The 15438-nt window shown below is 56.5% G+C and overlaps 1 protein-coding gene across 1 annotated transcript in view; it reads right to left on the bottom strand.

Annotated features, from left to right (window-relative positions):
* MEGF11 (multiple EGF like domains 11) overlaps positions 1–15438 on the bottom strand; it is a 157849-nt gene that overhangs the window by 48268 nt on the left and 94143 nt on the right. The window lies entirely within an intron of this gene.

Below are 15438 nucleotides of genomic sequence, written 5' to 3'. Positions count from 1 at the left end.
CTGTCCCCTCCTCTGGACCCTGCCCCTCTCCTCTGGGACCCCACACCCGTCCTCCTCCTCCAGGACCCCTCCCCTCTTCCTGGTGCAGCCCAGCTCCCACTTCCCTCTCTCCTTCTGCCTCCCCACACTCAATGATGTTCTCACCTCTTGCCTCTCACTCTCTGGAACATGCCCCCTCACTCCCTCCCTGGCTCTGTCACCCCGTCTACCCGTCACCCTTTTCTTGTCTCGTGTCTCCCCCTTCAGTAATGCCCAGGCCCCTGGCAGCTTCATCTTCGGCTTAATCTCATCACTCACTTCCCAATCTCCAGAGGGAGGAGACAACAACGCTTCCCTGGGGTGACGGTGCCTTCCAGACCTCATGTGTAACAGCAGTGTCTGAGCTGAGCTGAGTCTGCCTTGGGGCTCACACCCCACACTGCGGGGTGAGCCAGGGAGCTGGGCGGGTCACTGCCTCGGGCACGCCCATGGTGACCCCTCCTTTGCGCACGAACACAATCATGAGAAGCCCTTGCGCCTCTCCGCCACTGCTTCATCCACTGAACTCTGGGTGTGGGTGGGGTGGAGTTCAGGCACAGGCAGGCACACACATTCTGGAGTGTTTCATGGAAAGAGAGCATGCCCTTGCCAGGAGGGCAGGCAAGTGGGTAGGAGGGGTGCCGCCTTGCTGGCCTGAGGGTAGCCAGCTGTCTTGCCTTCAGCACAGGAAGTCCCACATCCTGGGAAGCCCCTCAGTCCTGGGCAGCTGGCTGCTGGGCTCCAAGTCTCTAGAGTCTTGACATGCAGGGAGGAATGGCACAGGGGAGGGGAAGGGGAGGCTGTCCTTGGGGGGACTTGCATGGGCAGACACAGTGGCCCTCGAGCTAGGCATGTCAGGGTGCAGGGGTCCACAGCCAGTGAGTGCATGGGGTCTGTGGGCGGGTGGGTAGAGGGACCACCCACCAGCCCCCACCTGTCCTTCCCAGTTGCTGGCCGGGGTCAAGTGGTCACTGTTGTCCCTTGTGGATGGTGCCGCCGAGGCCGGAACCCACTCCTCCCTTCTGCACCGGTACCCAAACCTCACCCCAGAGACTCAGCTCCCAGGTGTGAGCCTCAGCTGCTGCCACTTGCACGGGGTGGGGGTGGGGGTGGGGGAGGGGTGGGAGGAGCCCATCTATGGTGCCTGGCCTGACCTCAGCTGCTCCCACCTGTGGGGGGTAGGGGAAGAACCCATCTATGGTGCTGACCTCTGACCTCCACTATGGAAAGATGCTCCAGGACAGAGAAGGGCTAAGTCCCAGCAGTCCAGCAGCTCCAGACCACATTTGGCAGAGGCTGAGAGGGTTGCCTCTGCACTGTCTCTCCATCTCTTGTTGCCAGTGTGGTTGAATTCACACAATTTAAGGTACATATGATGAGATTTCACATAATAACAATGACAACCCCATTTCAAATGTTTCCTGGGGCATGCACCCCTCTGGAAGTGTCACACACATCACTGAATGAAACCCTCACAACCACCCTGTGAGGCAGGTTTACTGTCTCCTATCTCACAGACGGGAACGTAAAGGGTCGGAGAAGCTGAGTGACTGCTCTCAGGCAGGAGCTCAGGCCTCCTGCTCCCAGCCCTCTACAGAGGCAGAGGGGACACTGCCTGGGTGTCAATTCCAAAGCAGACCTAGAGGTGCCCTGGGGCCAGGGACTCTACAAAGGCTGGCCTGTCCTCCTCCCTCACTGCCATGAACAGCCTCAGGGCCCAGGACAAAGGCATCCCTCCACTTGCTGGGGCCACAGCGGCGAGACATGTGCTCTGCATAAAATGCTGGTGTTCACGGCCAGCATCCCTGTGACCCCGGGCACAGTCGAGCTTGCTCATCACGTGACCCCTGCTCTTCCAAAACCCAGCTGGGAGCAGAAGGATGCCCCTGAAGAGGAAGCCGAACGCCACCCACAGTCCACACAGTCCCACCCGTCTATTCTTCCACAAGCACCACAAGATTGGCAGGCACCCTGCCCTGTCCCACACCATCCTGTGGGCTCCCTTCATGGAGGTGCTGGGACCAGGTGTGTGGAGCACTGCAGAAGCTCATGTGGACATGTCCTATGAGCCCGGCCCCAGGTTTCCTCACCACAGGAGGGCTGTGAGTGTGTGTGCACACACGTGTGTTTGTGTCTGCGTGCTTCCCAGGCTCCTAAAATCCGACAGCCTGGGCACACAGAGCCACTGGAAACAAGAACACAGGGCTGGTGGCCTCCATGTCCAGATGGTGGGAAAGGCAACATCCAACTTGGAATACTTCCACTGAGATTCCCCAGAGTCAGTAAGAGGAAACGTTGGGGTTCATGGGATGAGCTTTAGTTGCCCGGAGGACTCATGAGAACTCCTTGCTCCACAGCAATGACAGGACTGCGTGAGCACCAGTGAAGTCCCTGCTGAGATGACAGCGGGTCGTCGTAATCACAGTGATGGTGCTCTGTCCAGCCTGGCCTTGGGATGCCTCATTATGCTGTTCCTTCCTTTGTCCCAGACTCTCCCACATTATGACACCTGGCAGAGGCTGAGTCTCTGGTGGACAGGCCTTTTCCCGGGGGCTGCTGAGGGTCAAAGGGCTCCCAGAGGTGTGGCCTGACCTGTGCCATCCCTTTGCTGGGCGACTCGCCCTCCCCTGCTGGCTGCAACCCATGATGGGAGGTAGCTTCACCACTTGTCTCCATAGTATGCAGCGCGTGACTACTGCAGGACGAGTGGCCACTGTGTGCCAGGCCTGGGACGAAGAGGCAAAATGAGTTTCCTTATTTAATCCTCTCAACACCCCACTTACAGCAGGTGCTATGGTTATTCCCATTTTGCAGGTAAGAAAGCAGAGGTCCAGAGAGGCCAAATGACATGTCAGAGGCCACACAGTGGGGAGTCTGACTTGTAAGCCACTACTGCCTGCTGGGTGACCTGGAGAGTGGATGGGGCTGGGAAGCTGCTGCCCTGAACAGTCTCCCATGGTGAAGGCTCACCCCTCAGTCAACGTGCCAGGACGGTGTGAGAACTGTGGTCAGAGGTCCCAGGGCTTCCAGGATCTGCTTGATTGCTACAGTTTCATTCTCTCCAGTTAAGATGATTGGCCAGGCATGGTGGCTCACACCTATCATCCCAGCACTTTGGGAGGCCAAGGCAAGAGGATTGCCAAAGCCCAGGAGTTCAAGACCAGCCTGGACAACTTGGAGAACACCATCTTTACAATAAATGAAAAAAATTAGCCCAACCTGGTGGTACACACCTGTAGTCCCAATGACTTGTAAGGCTGAGGCAGAAGGATCACCTGAGTCCAGCAGGTTGAGGCTGCGGTGGCCATGATTGTGCCACTGTTCTCCAGCCTGAGTGACAGTGAGACTCTGACTCAAAAAAAAAAAAAATCATTGATTGACTGGTTCCAAATTTTCTCTACTGTGGTAAAAGCTATAACACATCCATTGTTCCATTTTAGTCATTTTAAGAGTGCAGTTCAGTGGGACAGATTTCATTCCTGGCGTTGTGCAACTATCCAAGCTTTTCTGTCACTCACAGAATGCTATAACCATGAAGCGGTCACTCCTGCTCCTGCCCCTGAGCCACTGCAACCTTTGACCTTTCTGTCTATGGGTTTGCCTGTTCTAGATGCTCAAGTGAGTGGAATCACTCAGCATCACTTAGCATGATGTTTCAAGGCTCACCTGTGTCATAGCATGTCAGAACACCATCCTTGCTGTGACCAGGGAGGATTCCATCCTATAAATGGACCACACTGGTGTACCTGTTCAAGGTTCACCCATGTCAAAGCATGTCAAACTCCATCCTTCTGTGACTGGGGAGTGTTCCATCCTGTAAATGAATCATGCTGGTGTACCCATTCAAGGCTCACCCATGTTGTAGGGTGTCAGAACGCCAACCTTCTTGTGACTGGAGAGTATTCTCTTGTGTGGAAGGAACACGTTGGTGTACCTGTTCACGCCATCAGCCATGCTGAGGGTGCTGGGCCAGCACCTCCCCTGCTTCCACAGAGCCCTCAGACCCTCATGGGGTTCCCTTCCCCAGAGGGACTCTCAGCTAGGTGCACATCAGCCTCACCCAGGGTTTTAAGAGACACACCGTTCTCCACCCAGGGCATCTCTGACTTTGGTGGTCTGAGGTGGTGAGAGCCCCTCTCCTGTGATCGTCTCCCTAGTCCTCCCAGGGCAGGAGGGTGCGGGCCGAGGTGGGGTGGGAGAGATGGGGGGGAGGCCCTTCCTGTTTACCATATATCACTGGGGAGCAGTCCTGCTCCCCAGTGATATATGGTAAACAGGAAGCCCCCCCAATCAAGGGCAGAAACAGGCCTGGCCCAGGTGGCCCTGACATGGATCAAGGCCTGGTTGAAGCCCCACCGCCACCCTGGGGAGGTCTGATGCCATCAGAGCCCCCCAACGGCCTGTGGCCGCCATCCTCCCACCCCACCACAGAAGGAGCAGGGGCTGACGGGTCACGGGATTGCTCCAGAGTTTACAAAGCAGCAGGCACAGAGGTGGAGACAGAGCAGCCACCGGCAACCATTCCAGCTGACCAATACAGTGATCTCCCAGGGTGAGGGGCCATTTGTCAGCCGAATTGCCCCAGTGAAAGCACAGCCACGTGCTCAGAGGCTGAGCCCTCCACTCCTTCCAGGCCCAGCTGCAATTCAGAGGGCGTGTTGGAGGGTGGGCTGGAGCCCATGCTGGGCACTCCTGGAAGCCCTTGCTTGTATGAGTGGCTTTTGCCTGGACCAGGTCAGACTTGTATGAGTGGCTTTTGCCTGGAGCAGGTCACACTCCCCAACAAGGTAACTGGAAATGAAAGAGGAGGACTTAGGCTGTCACAAATAACCAGGGACACTCATGCACAACTTAAAACTGTGCCTTAATTAACTGGACATGGTGGTGTGCACCTGTGGTCCCACTTACTCGGGAGTCCAACCTCTATGATCGGGTGCCTGCACTCTAGCCTGGGTGACGGAGCAAAAGTCTGTCTCTAAAAGGTAAAAATAAAGGAGAAAGACCGGGATTGTAACCTCTAATTGCCAGAGGTGTCCTCGTTAGGAAGCACTCAGGTACTGCTAGAGTCTCCTCGGCCCCAGCAGCGTGTGATTCCATGTCCTGCTGCTAATGTCCCTACTCAGGAGCAGGCCAGAGGGGACGGGGCAGGAGGTGTGTCTGTGCAGAAACAGTTCTGGGCTGAACTGTCCCCAGCTCCGTCTTCCTGCCATGTGGATGGCTGGAATTAAATATTAATAGGCCGAGTAGATTAAAGCCCAAATCTCCTGGCACAGCTGAGTGGAGATGCTGATGGCACAGGATGATAACGACACATCATTAGCACTCTGTGAGCTGCTTATCACACCTGTTACTGTTATTCAAGCACACGGTCCACAGCTCCCGCCAGCTTCCAGGAGAGGCCAGGAGGCCCAGAGGCTGTGCAGAGCTGGTGCCCCATGGCCCCCACCTTATGGGTGATAGGGTGGGGGTGGGTGACCCCCCAATCCCGGCGAGGTGCCCGCTGCGTTCTCATGACTGTTCCCGGCACTCCCTGACCTGGGCCGTGGCTCACTCCCCGCCTTGTTCCAAAGAGGATCTGAGTTAAGCCATGGGGGATGGGGTTGTGACTCCATTTCCGTTAGAAAACCAAGGTTTAGAGATACCAAGTCACAATCGGGTTTCTCAGCCTCAGCACAATGGACGTTCTGACCAGATTTCTTGTATGGGATGTCTGTGCTGAAGGATGTCAAGACGTATCTCTGTCCTCTCTCGCCAGATATGACAACAAAAATGGCCCCAGATACTGACACATGTTCCCTCGGAACAAAAATCACCTCTGCCTGCCAAAGGCTAAGTTGAGAGTTGTAAGCCAAAAATAAAATTCCAAACCTCTTCTCCCACAGACGCCCTCTGGGCCCAGGGAAACCTGTAAAGCTAAATTCTAGGCTACAGGGGAAAGGAGGTTGGACCTGCCTCATTGCAATTGGCCAGTGGTGATCTTAAAACAGAGACTGTAGGCTGAGGAAACAGACCTTGTGGCAACACGATACCACGTTCCCACTGACGGTGGCACAGGTTCCGTGGCTGACGGCAGGCCCTGAAGAAAACAAGAATACCTGGCCCCACACACGCTTCTTTGCCATGTGTAGAAGGGGCCCTGCAGAGCCCCTCAGGGAAACCTACATCTGTAGGAACTTCTGTCTCAGGGAGTGTGACGCCCTGAAGGCACCTGCCCATGGAGAGTCCTGGCTCCTCATCCCCTGATATGAACTCAGCATTTCCATCACTGACTTCAGATTCTTAGAGCTTAACCCTTTCACCAACTGCCAGTCAGGAAATCTGAGTGCACCTAGGACCCATAAGCCCCAGTTCAAGAAGCCTGCCTCCTGGGCCCAACCTTGTGCACCTCACGTTTGATGTATGTTCTGCCTGTAACATCTGTCTCCCCAAGACTGCATAAACTGAGCTGTGAGTCAACCATCTGGGCACACGTTCTCAGGCCCTTATGGGACTGTATCCAGGTCCCAGTTACTCACATTTGACTCAGAACAAACCTCTTTAAGTACCTTATGGGATGTGCTTGTCCACACACAGAGTCACAGGGCAGGCCTTCTGACTCTGGGCTTTAGATGTCATCATGTATACCTCCATCTTACAGGTCAGGGAATGGGCCAGGGAGGCCAGTGACGTGCTGTAGCCATACAGCTCATGGGTGGGGAGCTGACTGTGACCCTGGCTGACCACATCCACCCAGGGGTCTTTCCACCTCAATCCACTTTTGGGAGGTGACTGGCTCCTTGAGTACCTGCTGCGTAGGACTGAAGGTCAGCTTGAGAAACAGACAGGCTGACGGGAACTGTCAGATGGTGTGATGGAGGGGCTCTGGGATGGCCACTGGGTGGCTGCCATGGGGCGAGGGCCCATGTTGGGGTGGGGACCAGGAGGCTAGGGTGGGCAGTGTCCATTGCAGAGCAGGGGCCACAGGAGGCACCTGAGCACAGCTCTGGCCCATCACCTTCCTCTGCACCACAGCCTCCACCCAGGCCCCAGCCCACAGCCTTCCTCCTCCCAGATCACAGCCTCCACCCTGGCCCCAGCGCATGACCTTCCTCCTCCCAGGCCACAGGCCATGGCCTTCCTCCTCCCAGGTCATAGCCTTCACCCAGGCCTCGGCCCACGGCCTTCCTCTTCCCAGCCACAGCCTCCACCACCCTGCCTCACTATGGATGGGGAACCCGCACCAGGCCTGGTGTCAAAGCATGGCATCTGCTTGGCACTGTACCACGGGGACCCAATCTCAGGGCCTGCAGGACACCTATTACCGTGCAGGCAATCCCGTGTCTGTCCCGTGCCCTGTCACAAGGCAGTGCAGCACCGATACCTCCATCACTTGGCTGATCTGGTGTGTCATGGGCAGACTTGGTGGCATGGGCAGACCCGGTGCCCATGGGAACAGTGTGTGTGTTTATTCACCCGTGTTAGGAGGAGGTGGAAGGTGCGAGGGTCAAACTGACTAACGCTAGGGGCTTCCCGTGCTAGCCACAGCCTGCTCTGGATGTGGGATGCCACCATGCCACATGACAGGTCACAGGAGGAAGCTCGGGTTGGATGCCCTGCAGGTGTGGTCTTGCTCGAGGGAAGTCATGCTCATGACAGCTGTGTCATCTCATTTTACAGAGTGAGAAACTGAGGCTGGTGCAGGGACGTGTCCACAGTCTCCCAGCTGGTCAGCCTCTGACCTCTCTCCATGGGCACATGTGGTCAGTGCAGGTGAAGTGTCAGGACTGGGGTGTCCCAGGGCTGGGACCTGGATGCATTGATGCCTGGGGTGTCTTCATTCAGAGGGTGGTACTGACACCCGAGAGTGGCAGGTGGTCCAGCCGCCAGTTAGAGTGGGAGGAGCAAGACCCCAGAAGCCCCCAGGCTCGGGCGTGCAAGTCAGAGGCTAGCATGGCCCCCACAGGCTCAGAGCACCCATGCCACTGCTGCGGCCCTGGAGTCCAGGTGGGAGCTCCTGCACCGCCCACGACCTCTGCCCTGTGGTCACACCCATCTCAGGGGTCAGTGCCCCTTGGTGACCCTGGCACCCTCACCTTGACCCACAGTCACAGGGCCAGGAGGCTGGGTGACAGGTCATGGGCTATTCCAAGGGGCATGGCTTTGCTCAGCCCTCCCTCCCCCAGGCCCTGATGGAAGCTACCCCGGGCCCTGTGTTGCTGCCTCAGAAGCCACCCAGCCCAGGCCCATTTATCTCCATGGCTGCCCAGAAAGCTCATAAATCATGTCTGTGCACAAAGAAACCACTCTATGAGGGACCCCTTCATGGCACAGAGCCACTAGCACCCTCTGGGCCTGCGCCCCTCCCGCTGCCCACTCCCTCAAGGTTCCCAAACAAACTCCAGACCAGGTGGAGTAGGGAGAGGCAGTCAGCAGGATAAAAGAGATTCTGGTGATGTGTTCCCAAGCTGGGAACAGTTGGCAGAAAGGACGCGGGAAGTCTGGGTCCAAGCCCACCTCCTGTGAGGACGACCTGGTCCACTGAATACAGGCTGCTGCGGCTTCTCATGCCCTGAGAAGGAGCAGGGTTTTGTCTGTTTTTCATCTAGCATGTGGCCCTAATGGAGCTGTCACAAGACACCTACAACAGCCACTGGCTGGCAGCAGCTCCTACTTTGATCCAGAGAGCACAGGTGGAAGGACTCTGGCAGGAGGGGCGGATGGCCCAGCAGGTCAGGCCAAAGGGTGTATGGGACACCTAGGAAGCAGGCTCTGAGGGGCCTGGGGGGGGTCCACGCAGCCACGGCATGGCGTTTCCTATTCTGCAGGGCAGGGCGCCCCAATAACAGCTACGTGGTCACTGGCGCCTGCTGTCCATACTGTGACATCCGGGATGGTGGCAGCAAACATGAGCTGGCCTTCCTGCCTATGAGGCGCGGTATGGGTGCGTCATAGCCCATGACTCACTAGACTCCTCAGCAACCCTGGAACCTCCATTCACACATGAGCAAACAGACGTGGGAGGCCAGGGACCTACCCTAGGGGGCGTCTGATGCCACAAGCCCTGAGTTCACCCGCCTCTCGCTCCAGCAGGAGTTACAGACCCCAGGGTCCTGGTCCAGGTCCCTCTGCTGACTTTGCATGGCTGTGGCAAGTCACATCCCCCTGTGGACTCGAGTCCACATTGTGAGATGGTCCCTAGGACGCTGTCCACCCTGGGTCACCTGAGGAAGCAGCAGAGGCAGGAATGGGGTGTGGAAAGGGCACCCTGGGAGGCAGAGTGCAGACATGGGGCACATGTGTGTGCTATGTGCTGACTGGAGCACACACGTGCGGTCTGCATGGAGTGAGAACTTGAAGCACACGTGTGTACTCTGCCCTGAGTGTGAACTCAGAGAACACACGTGTGATCTGCACTGAGTGCTGACTTGGAGCACGTGTGTGTGTCTGCTAACAGGCATGCACCGACTTGCAGCATAAGCAGACTTTCCTAGAAGGTGCAGCAGATGAGGGTCTGCCCGACAGTGCCCCGCCATCCTGAGCCTTGCCTGATGACCCCACCCTGCATGTGCTATGGGACTCTTGTTCAGTTCTGCACAACTGGATGCACTTACAACCTCCAGAAGCCCTCTACGCCTACAGATCACAAAGCAAAGGCCAGAATCCCACTGCTCAGAGGGGTAGACTGAGGCCCAGAGAAGGGACATCACTGGCCCAGGGCACTGGTCTAGAAGGGGGTTGAGGCTCTGGGTCTCTGGTCACCCTCCTCACCTTTGCATGGTGCCACTTCCTGAGGACGGTGGTAGCAAACATGCCATAAGTGCCTAGTGCGAAGCACTGTATACAGCAGGGGGCACTCCACACAGGCCTGCCGATCAGCGGGAGCCACGTCTCTTGGCACCGGGCTGCCTGCTCAACTCTGTGGCGCTACTGTGTCATGTGTGTCACAGTCCATTTGTCCCCGAGCAGGGGGGGCTCTGAGGGCTGCTCCCAGCCAGGTCTGCCAGTCAGGGGACACCCCATCCATCACAAGAGATGGCGGCTCTGGCTCCCTGAGGGCCTGCGGGTGAGTGACGAATGGCCTCCTGTCCACACGAGTTATTATACCAAAGGTGGGAACCGGCTGCTCGGGTGTGAGGGATGGGGAAGAGTGGACGCGCCTGTGGTTGCAAGAGGCCAGCTGGTGAACATGCATCCACCCACCGGGCCGTGTGCCCATCTGCCAGGCCATGTGCCCACTGTTTTAGGATGCCAGGTGGTGACCATGAGTCTGTCTACCTGGGAACACCTGCTGGGTGCCTACTGGGTGCCAGGTAGGAGGTTGAGTGGGGCCAGAGTGCCAGTGGGCTCTTCCTGGATCCACCAGCTGCAGCACAGCCAGATGAAATGCAGACCACAGCCTCTGTTCCAACCTTCGCCCAGATGCCACCTCCGGGGTCCTGCCAGGACCACCCCTCCAGAGATGCTGGTCCCAGCTTCATTTCTCTTTCCTGCACTGCTGCTGTCTGACACCCTGTGACTGTCATGCAGTGCTGATTTTCACCCGTGTTTTTTTTTTTTTTTGAGTTGGTGTCTCACTCTGTTGCCCAGGCTGGAGTGCAATGATATGATCATGGTCTCCCCAGCATCGATCTGCTGGGCTCCAGCGATCCTTCTGCCTCAACCTTCCAAGTAGCCGGAACTATAGGCACACTCTACCATGTCTAGTTAATTTTTGATTTATTGTAGAGATGAGGTCTGGCCAAGTTGCCCGACCTGGTCTCAAACCGGTGGGCTCAGGCAATCCACTCGCCTTGGCCTCCCAAAGTGCTGAGATTACAGGCTGAGCCACCGAGCCCAGGCTATCCCCTTGTTAATGGCTGGGATGAGCCTGCGACTGTTTTTGTCACTGCTCTGTCCCCAGCACCTAGGACAGCACCTGGCATGCAGTAGATGCTCAAAAAATGCTTGTTGACTGAGTGAGCTAACAAGTGGACACATAATTATGAGCTGCAGGGAGGGACAAAGGAGCAAATGTGACTTGATGGAAACAGTGAGGGGCATTGTTCTTCTGGGGGCTGGGTAGCCTCTTGGAGGGCACAGATGCTGAGGAAAAGGAGGTAGAGAAGGAGAAAGAGGTGGAGGAGGCCTCGCAGAAGGGTGCGAAGTCAGGGGAGCCTGGGGGGAAGCAGAGCTGGACACACATCCTGGTGGGGGCACGGCTAGGACAGTGTGAGGAGGGGGCTCTGGAGGTGGGCAGGAGTGAGTGGCACTTGAAGGGGCCATCGAGAACCCATGAGCCTGACAAGAGGAGACCTTTGATGGAGATGGAGACAGAGAGAGACAGATAGATATAGAGAGATACAGAGAAATAGAGACACACAGACAGAGATAAGAGAGATAGAGAGGTAGAGACAGACAGAAATAGAGAGATATATAGATAGAGGCAGAGAAATACATACATATATAGAGAGATAGAGAGACAAAGAGGAGCAAAAAGGAGATAGAGGAGATGGTAGAGATAGAGAAAGAAACAGAGACAGAGATAGAGATGACAAAGACAGAGATAGAGAGGAGAGATAGAGATAGAAAGATATAGAGACAGAAAGACAGAGATAGAGAAAAGAGAGATAGAGATAGAGAAAGGAGAGAGATAGAGATGACAGATATAGAGAGGAAAGAGAGACTGATAGAAAGAAAGAACTAGAGATAGAAAGATGGAGATAGAGATAGAAAGGGGGGTGGGACAAGCCATCCTCCCCCCTAGGTTTACCCAGGACACTGCTTGGGGTGAGGTGTAGGGGTGGGGAAGGGTGGGATGTGGCATCCGGTGACTCAGTGTATCCCACCGGGCTTGTGAGCCATGACCCCTCTTCAGAAGCGGGGCCTGGCCAAGGGCAGCCCCGGCAAGCTGTCTCTGTCCCTGGGCGAGCACTGGCTACTGAGTCTGTCTCACCCAGCACTAAGGGTTGGAGCTGAGTTTGTGGGAATTTGGACATAAGTGAATGAGTCATGGCATGTCCTCACAACTGAGCACGGTGGTGGGAGGTTCAGGGACAAGGAGGCCATGGACACTCTGGAAGTGGCTGAGCAGATGGACTGGGGATAATGACCCTTGGCCCCGACGACTGCGTTGTGGAGGCAGTGAGGGTGCATCTTAGCAGGACACCCCTGTCAGGCTCCCAGCATCCTGGGGCTGCAAAGAGATTCAGCAAGCTCTGCCCAGCAGACACCACCAGCCTCCACAGGCCCCATGCTGTCCAGGTCAGCCTCCCTAGAACACTAGACCTGGTCCTCCATGCAGGGTGACTCCGAGGGCCCCGAGATCCCACACGGATGGCTTCCTGCTCCTGAAAGCCCTTACCTCAAGGCTCAGAGCAGACACCACTTCCTTCAGGAAGTCCCCGGGACCTTCCTGCTGCCCCTTCCGAGTCTGCCTGTATCTGCTCAGCCTCTGCCCTGGAGCCTGGGAGAGGATGCAGAGTCCCGCTAGGAGCTGGCTCCCTAGGAGTCGCTTCTGGGAGTCTGTCCTCCCTCCACCTGCCTCCATGTCCACCTCGATGCCTCTCTCCCACTCCCACCTCTGCCCACCTGTCTCTTTCCTCCCCACTCAGTGTCTGGGGCCCAGAGGGGCTGGGATAGGGGCAAGGTGAGCTGTCTGAGGATGTGCTGGGAGGTGAGGGAGGGTGGCCAGAGGCCACTAGAAATGGATGTTTGAACCAAAAAGGGTCCCAGCAGGCTTCCCCATTTTGGGGGTTTTTCTCTTCTCTTTTTAAAGCATTTCATTTTCAAAGGAGGCCGCCCAGGGTAGGCAGCTGGATACACAGAGGCACAGCATCAAAGACCTCTGAGCCAGGAGCTCTGCGGCTTCTGTTCTGGGTTGGATGGCGGGGATGGAACCACCAGAAGCCTCACTGGCAGGTAACTGAATCCTGTGAGGGAAGAATGACACCCTCCTGAAAGCCAGCTGTTGGGGACCGGGGTAGGGGGCACGGATCTTTCCAGCTCAGTGAGGAAGCTGGCCCATAACTGTCTTAGTGACTTTCCAGCTCAGTAAGGAAGCTCATGCTCATGGAGCTCAGGCTCTGGTAACTCCAGTGAGGAGCTCATTCTGTGATTAGTTCTCGCCAGCTACCGCCATCCCTCAGGTGGTAGATCCTGTTAAAATGGGCACATGGTGAGGACAGGCTCTGCACAGAGCCCCAGGTGGGCGGGCCCAGAGGGCCTGGTCACTTGCAAGATCTAGGAGGGCTGGGCGAGTGTTTTCCTCGTGGGGTGAAGTGGACCCAGAAGACCCTGGTAGACTAGTGGGTGCCCAGCCTGGGCCCAACCATGGGCCGGGAATGAAGGTGCACGGGCTCAGAGCATGGGCTCTGTAGGCCAATGGGCCTGGGGCGAGACCTGGTTCTGCGAGGTGGCCTTGGGCAAGTGACTCCCATGGCCATGCCTCAGTTTTTCCATTTGTAAAATGAAAATAACCACAGCACCTGCTTGGCGGGGTAGCAGCAGTAAGTCAGTGTGATTGCTCAGTGCCTGGCATGGTGCCATGTGCAGAAACACGCATGATAGGTGACAGCAGCTGTGATTAGGAAGTATCTGGCTGAGCAGACCCTGCATACCTTGGAGGCCAGAGTCCCGCCGGCAACTGGGAAGGGGACAAAGAGGATGCCAGTGCAGAGTCCCAGGATTGCAGACACCTTTATGAGCACTCGCCCAGTTCTCCTTTGGGGTGAAGATGCTGAAGCCCAGAGAGGTCACCAGGGACATACTGACCTAGGACAGGCCGGGGGCCAGGGTTGTCCCTGCTGCTGTGTCTGGGCTGAGCAGGAGAGAACAGTCCAGGGCACCATTGCCTGCCATTTCCCTGCCACACGGGGGCTGTGGCCCCCCCTCATGTGCCATGCTCTTCTTCATCTCATGACAATCGCCCATTCTGGTGGTGGCTGGATGAGGGGAGAAGCTGGTCCATGATGTGACACTGAGGCTCGGGAATTGCTGTATTCGCCAAGCGGCCTACTGGCACCAGGACAGCAAGCATGGCCATAGGGGCCACAGATGGTCACAAGCCCCACACCAGTCCCCTCTACCTCCGTCTTCTGGAGTTATCATTCCAAATGACGTCTTTGATGATATCACTGCCCTGCTGAGAGCCCTTCTGTGGCTCCGCGGTAAGCCCGCCCAAGTCCAGACGCTTGCTGGCCTGGCATTCAGAGCCTCCACGCTGAGGCCTGGCCTTTCTGCGGCCGGGCCCTCCTGCCCTCCCACCTGGCCCCCGGCAGACTCTGCCTCCTGCTTTAGGTTTTGCACAGCCACATCCCCACCCCACCCTGCAGAGTCCTGTTCCCCCAGCCAGGCTAGACCTTGCGGCTGGCCAGTGTGGCTTCCCTTATTATTCAGTGACCTTGACCATGACTCAAATTTCTTACGTGGGAAATGTTTCATTCCAGTCATGACTTCTCTGAGGGCTCCATGCCCAGCACCTCAGGGTTGAGGTGGCAACGAGAGGTGGACAAGCACCACAAAGACATTGAAGGCTGGGATGATATGAAGGGAAATGCCACAGGAGGGCCTGGGGCCCCTGTTCTCATGCCACGTGCTTCCTTGAGCTTGGTTTCCCCATCTGCCACATGGCAGGACCAGAAGGGAGCAGCGGGGGACTCCTGACTCTGCCTGACCTTCAGAACTGTAGGGTCTTCACCACCACACCAATGCCCCAGGAGGAAGAGACAAGGGGGGACTCGGGGGGCCACCAAGGAACTTAGAGATCTTGATAACGTTTTCTTTCTTTAAAAAGTATCTGAGTATTAGTATCTGTTCCGTCTGAGTGGAAGTTTTCATGTCACTTTCCCTGTTTTCCTTCTATAAATATTAGCAATCTTAGGAAGACCTGGGGCTTATTCCCAGCAGTCACTATCTCCCCAGCCTCCAGTACTGGTGGTGGAAGATGCTGCCTTCGAGTGCAAACCCCGTACCAGCGGGCAGCATGGGATTTGGGCGGTAAGAGTCCCACCGTGAGTCCCGCTGTGGGAGGCGTTTGCAGAGGTCAGGTGACGGTAAATACTGTGGGAGGGATGCTGCGGGAGGAGGGGGTGGTGAGCTGGGCCTGAGGCCGAGAAGTCTCTTCTGATGTCTCTGCCGGGGGCGTCCTCTGTAGGGCCAGGCCTGGCACTGTCCTTGGTGCTGATACTCACGCCACGAACTCCTGAACAGGGATGTGGACAGCACAGTGATATTCTTTCTGTTCTTATCACTATAAGATACAAATTAGCCAGGTGTGGTAGCACATGCTTGTAGTACCAGCTACTCAGGAGACTAAGGTGAGAGGACTGCCTGAAGCCAGGAGTCAAAGGCTGCAGTGAGCTGTGATCACGCCACTGCCCTCTAGCATGGGTTGACAGAGTGAGACTCCATTTTTTTTTTTTGAGTTGGAGTCTCACTCTGTCACCCAGACTGGAGTGCAGTGGC

Source organism: Carlito syrichta, unplaced genomic scaffold (genome assembly GCF_000164805.1).
Source record: "Carlito syrichta isolate Samal-C Ts95f unplaced genomic scaffold, Tarsius_syrichta-2.0.1 Scaffold303358, whole genome shotgun sequence".
Classification (NCBI taxonomy): Eukaryota; Metazoa; Chordata; class Mammalia; order Primates; family Tarsiidae; genus Carlito; species Carlito syrichta.
This window is presented reverse-complemented; position numbering and strand designations above follow the sequence as displayed.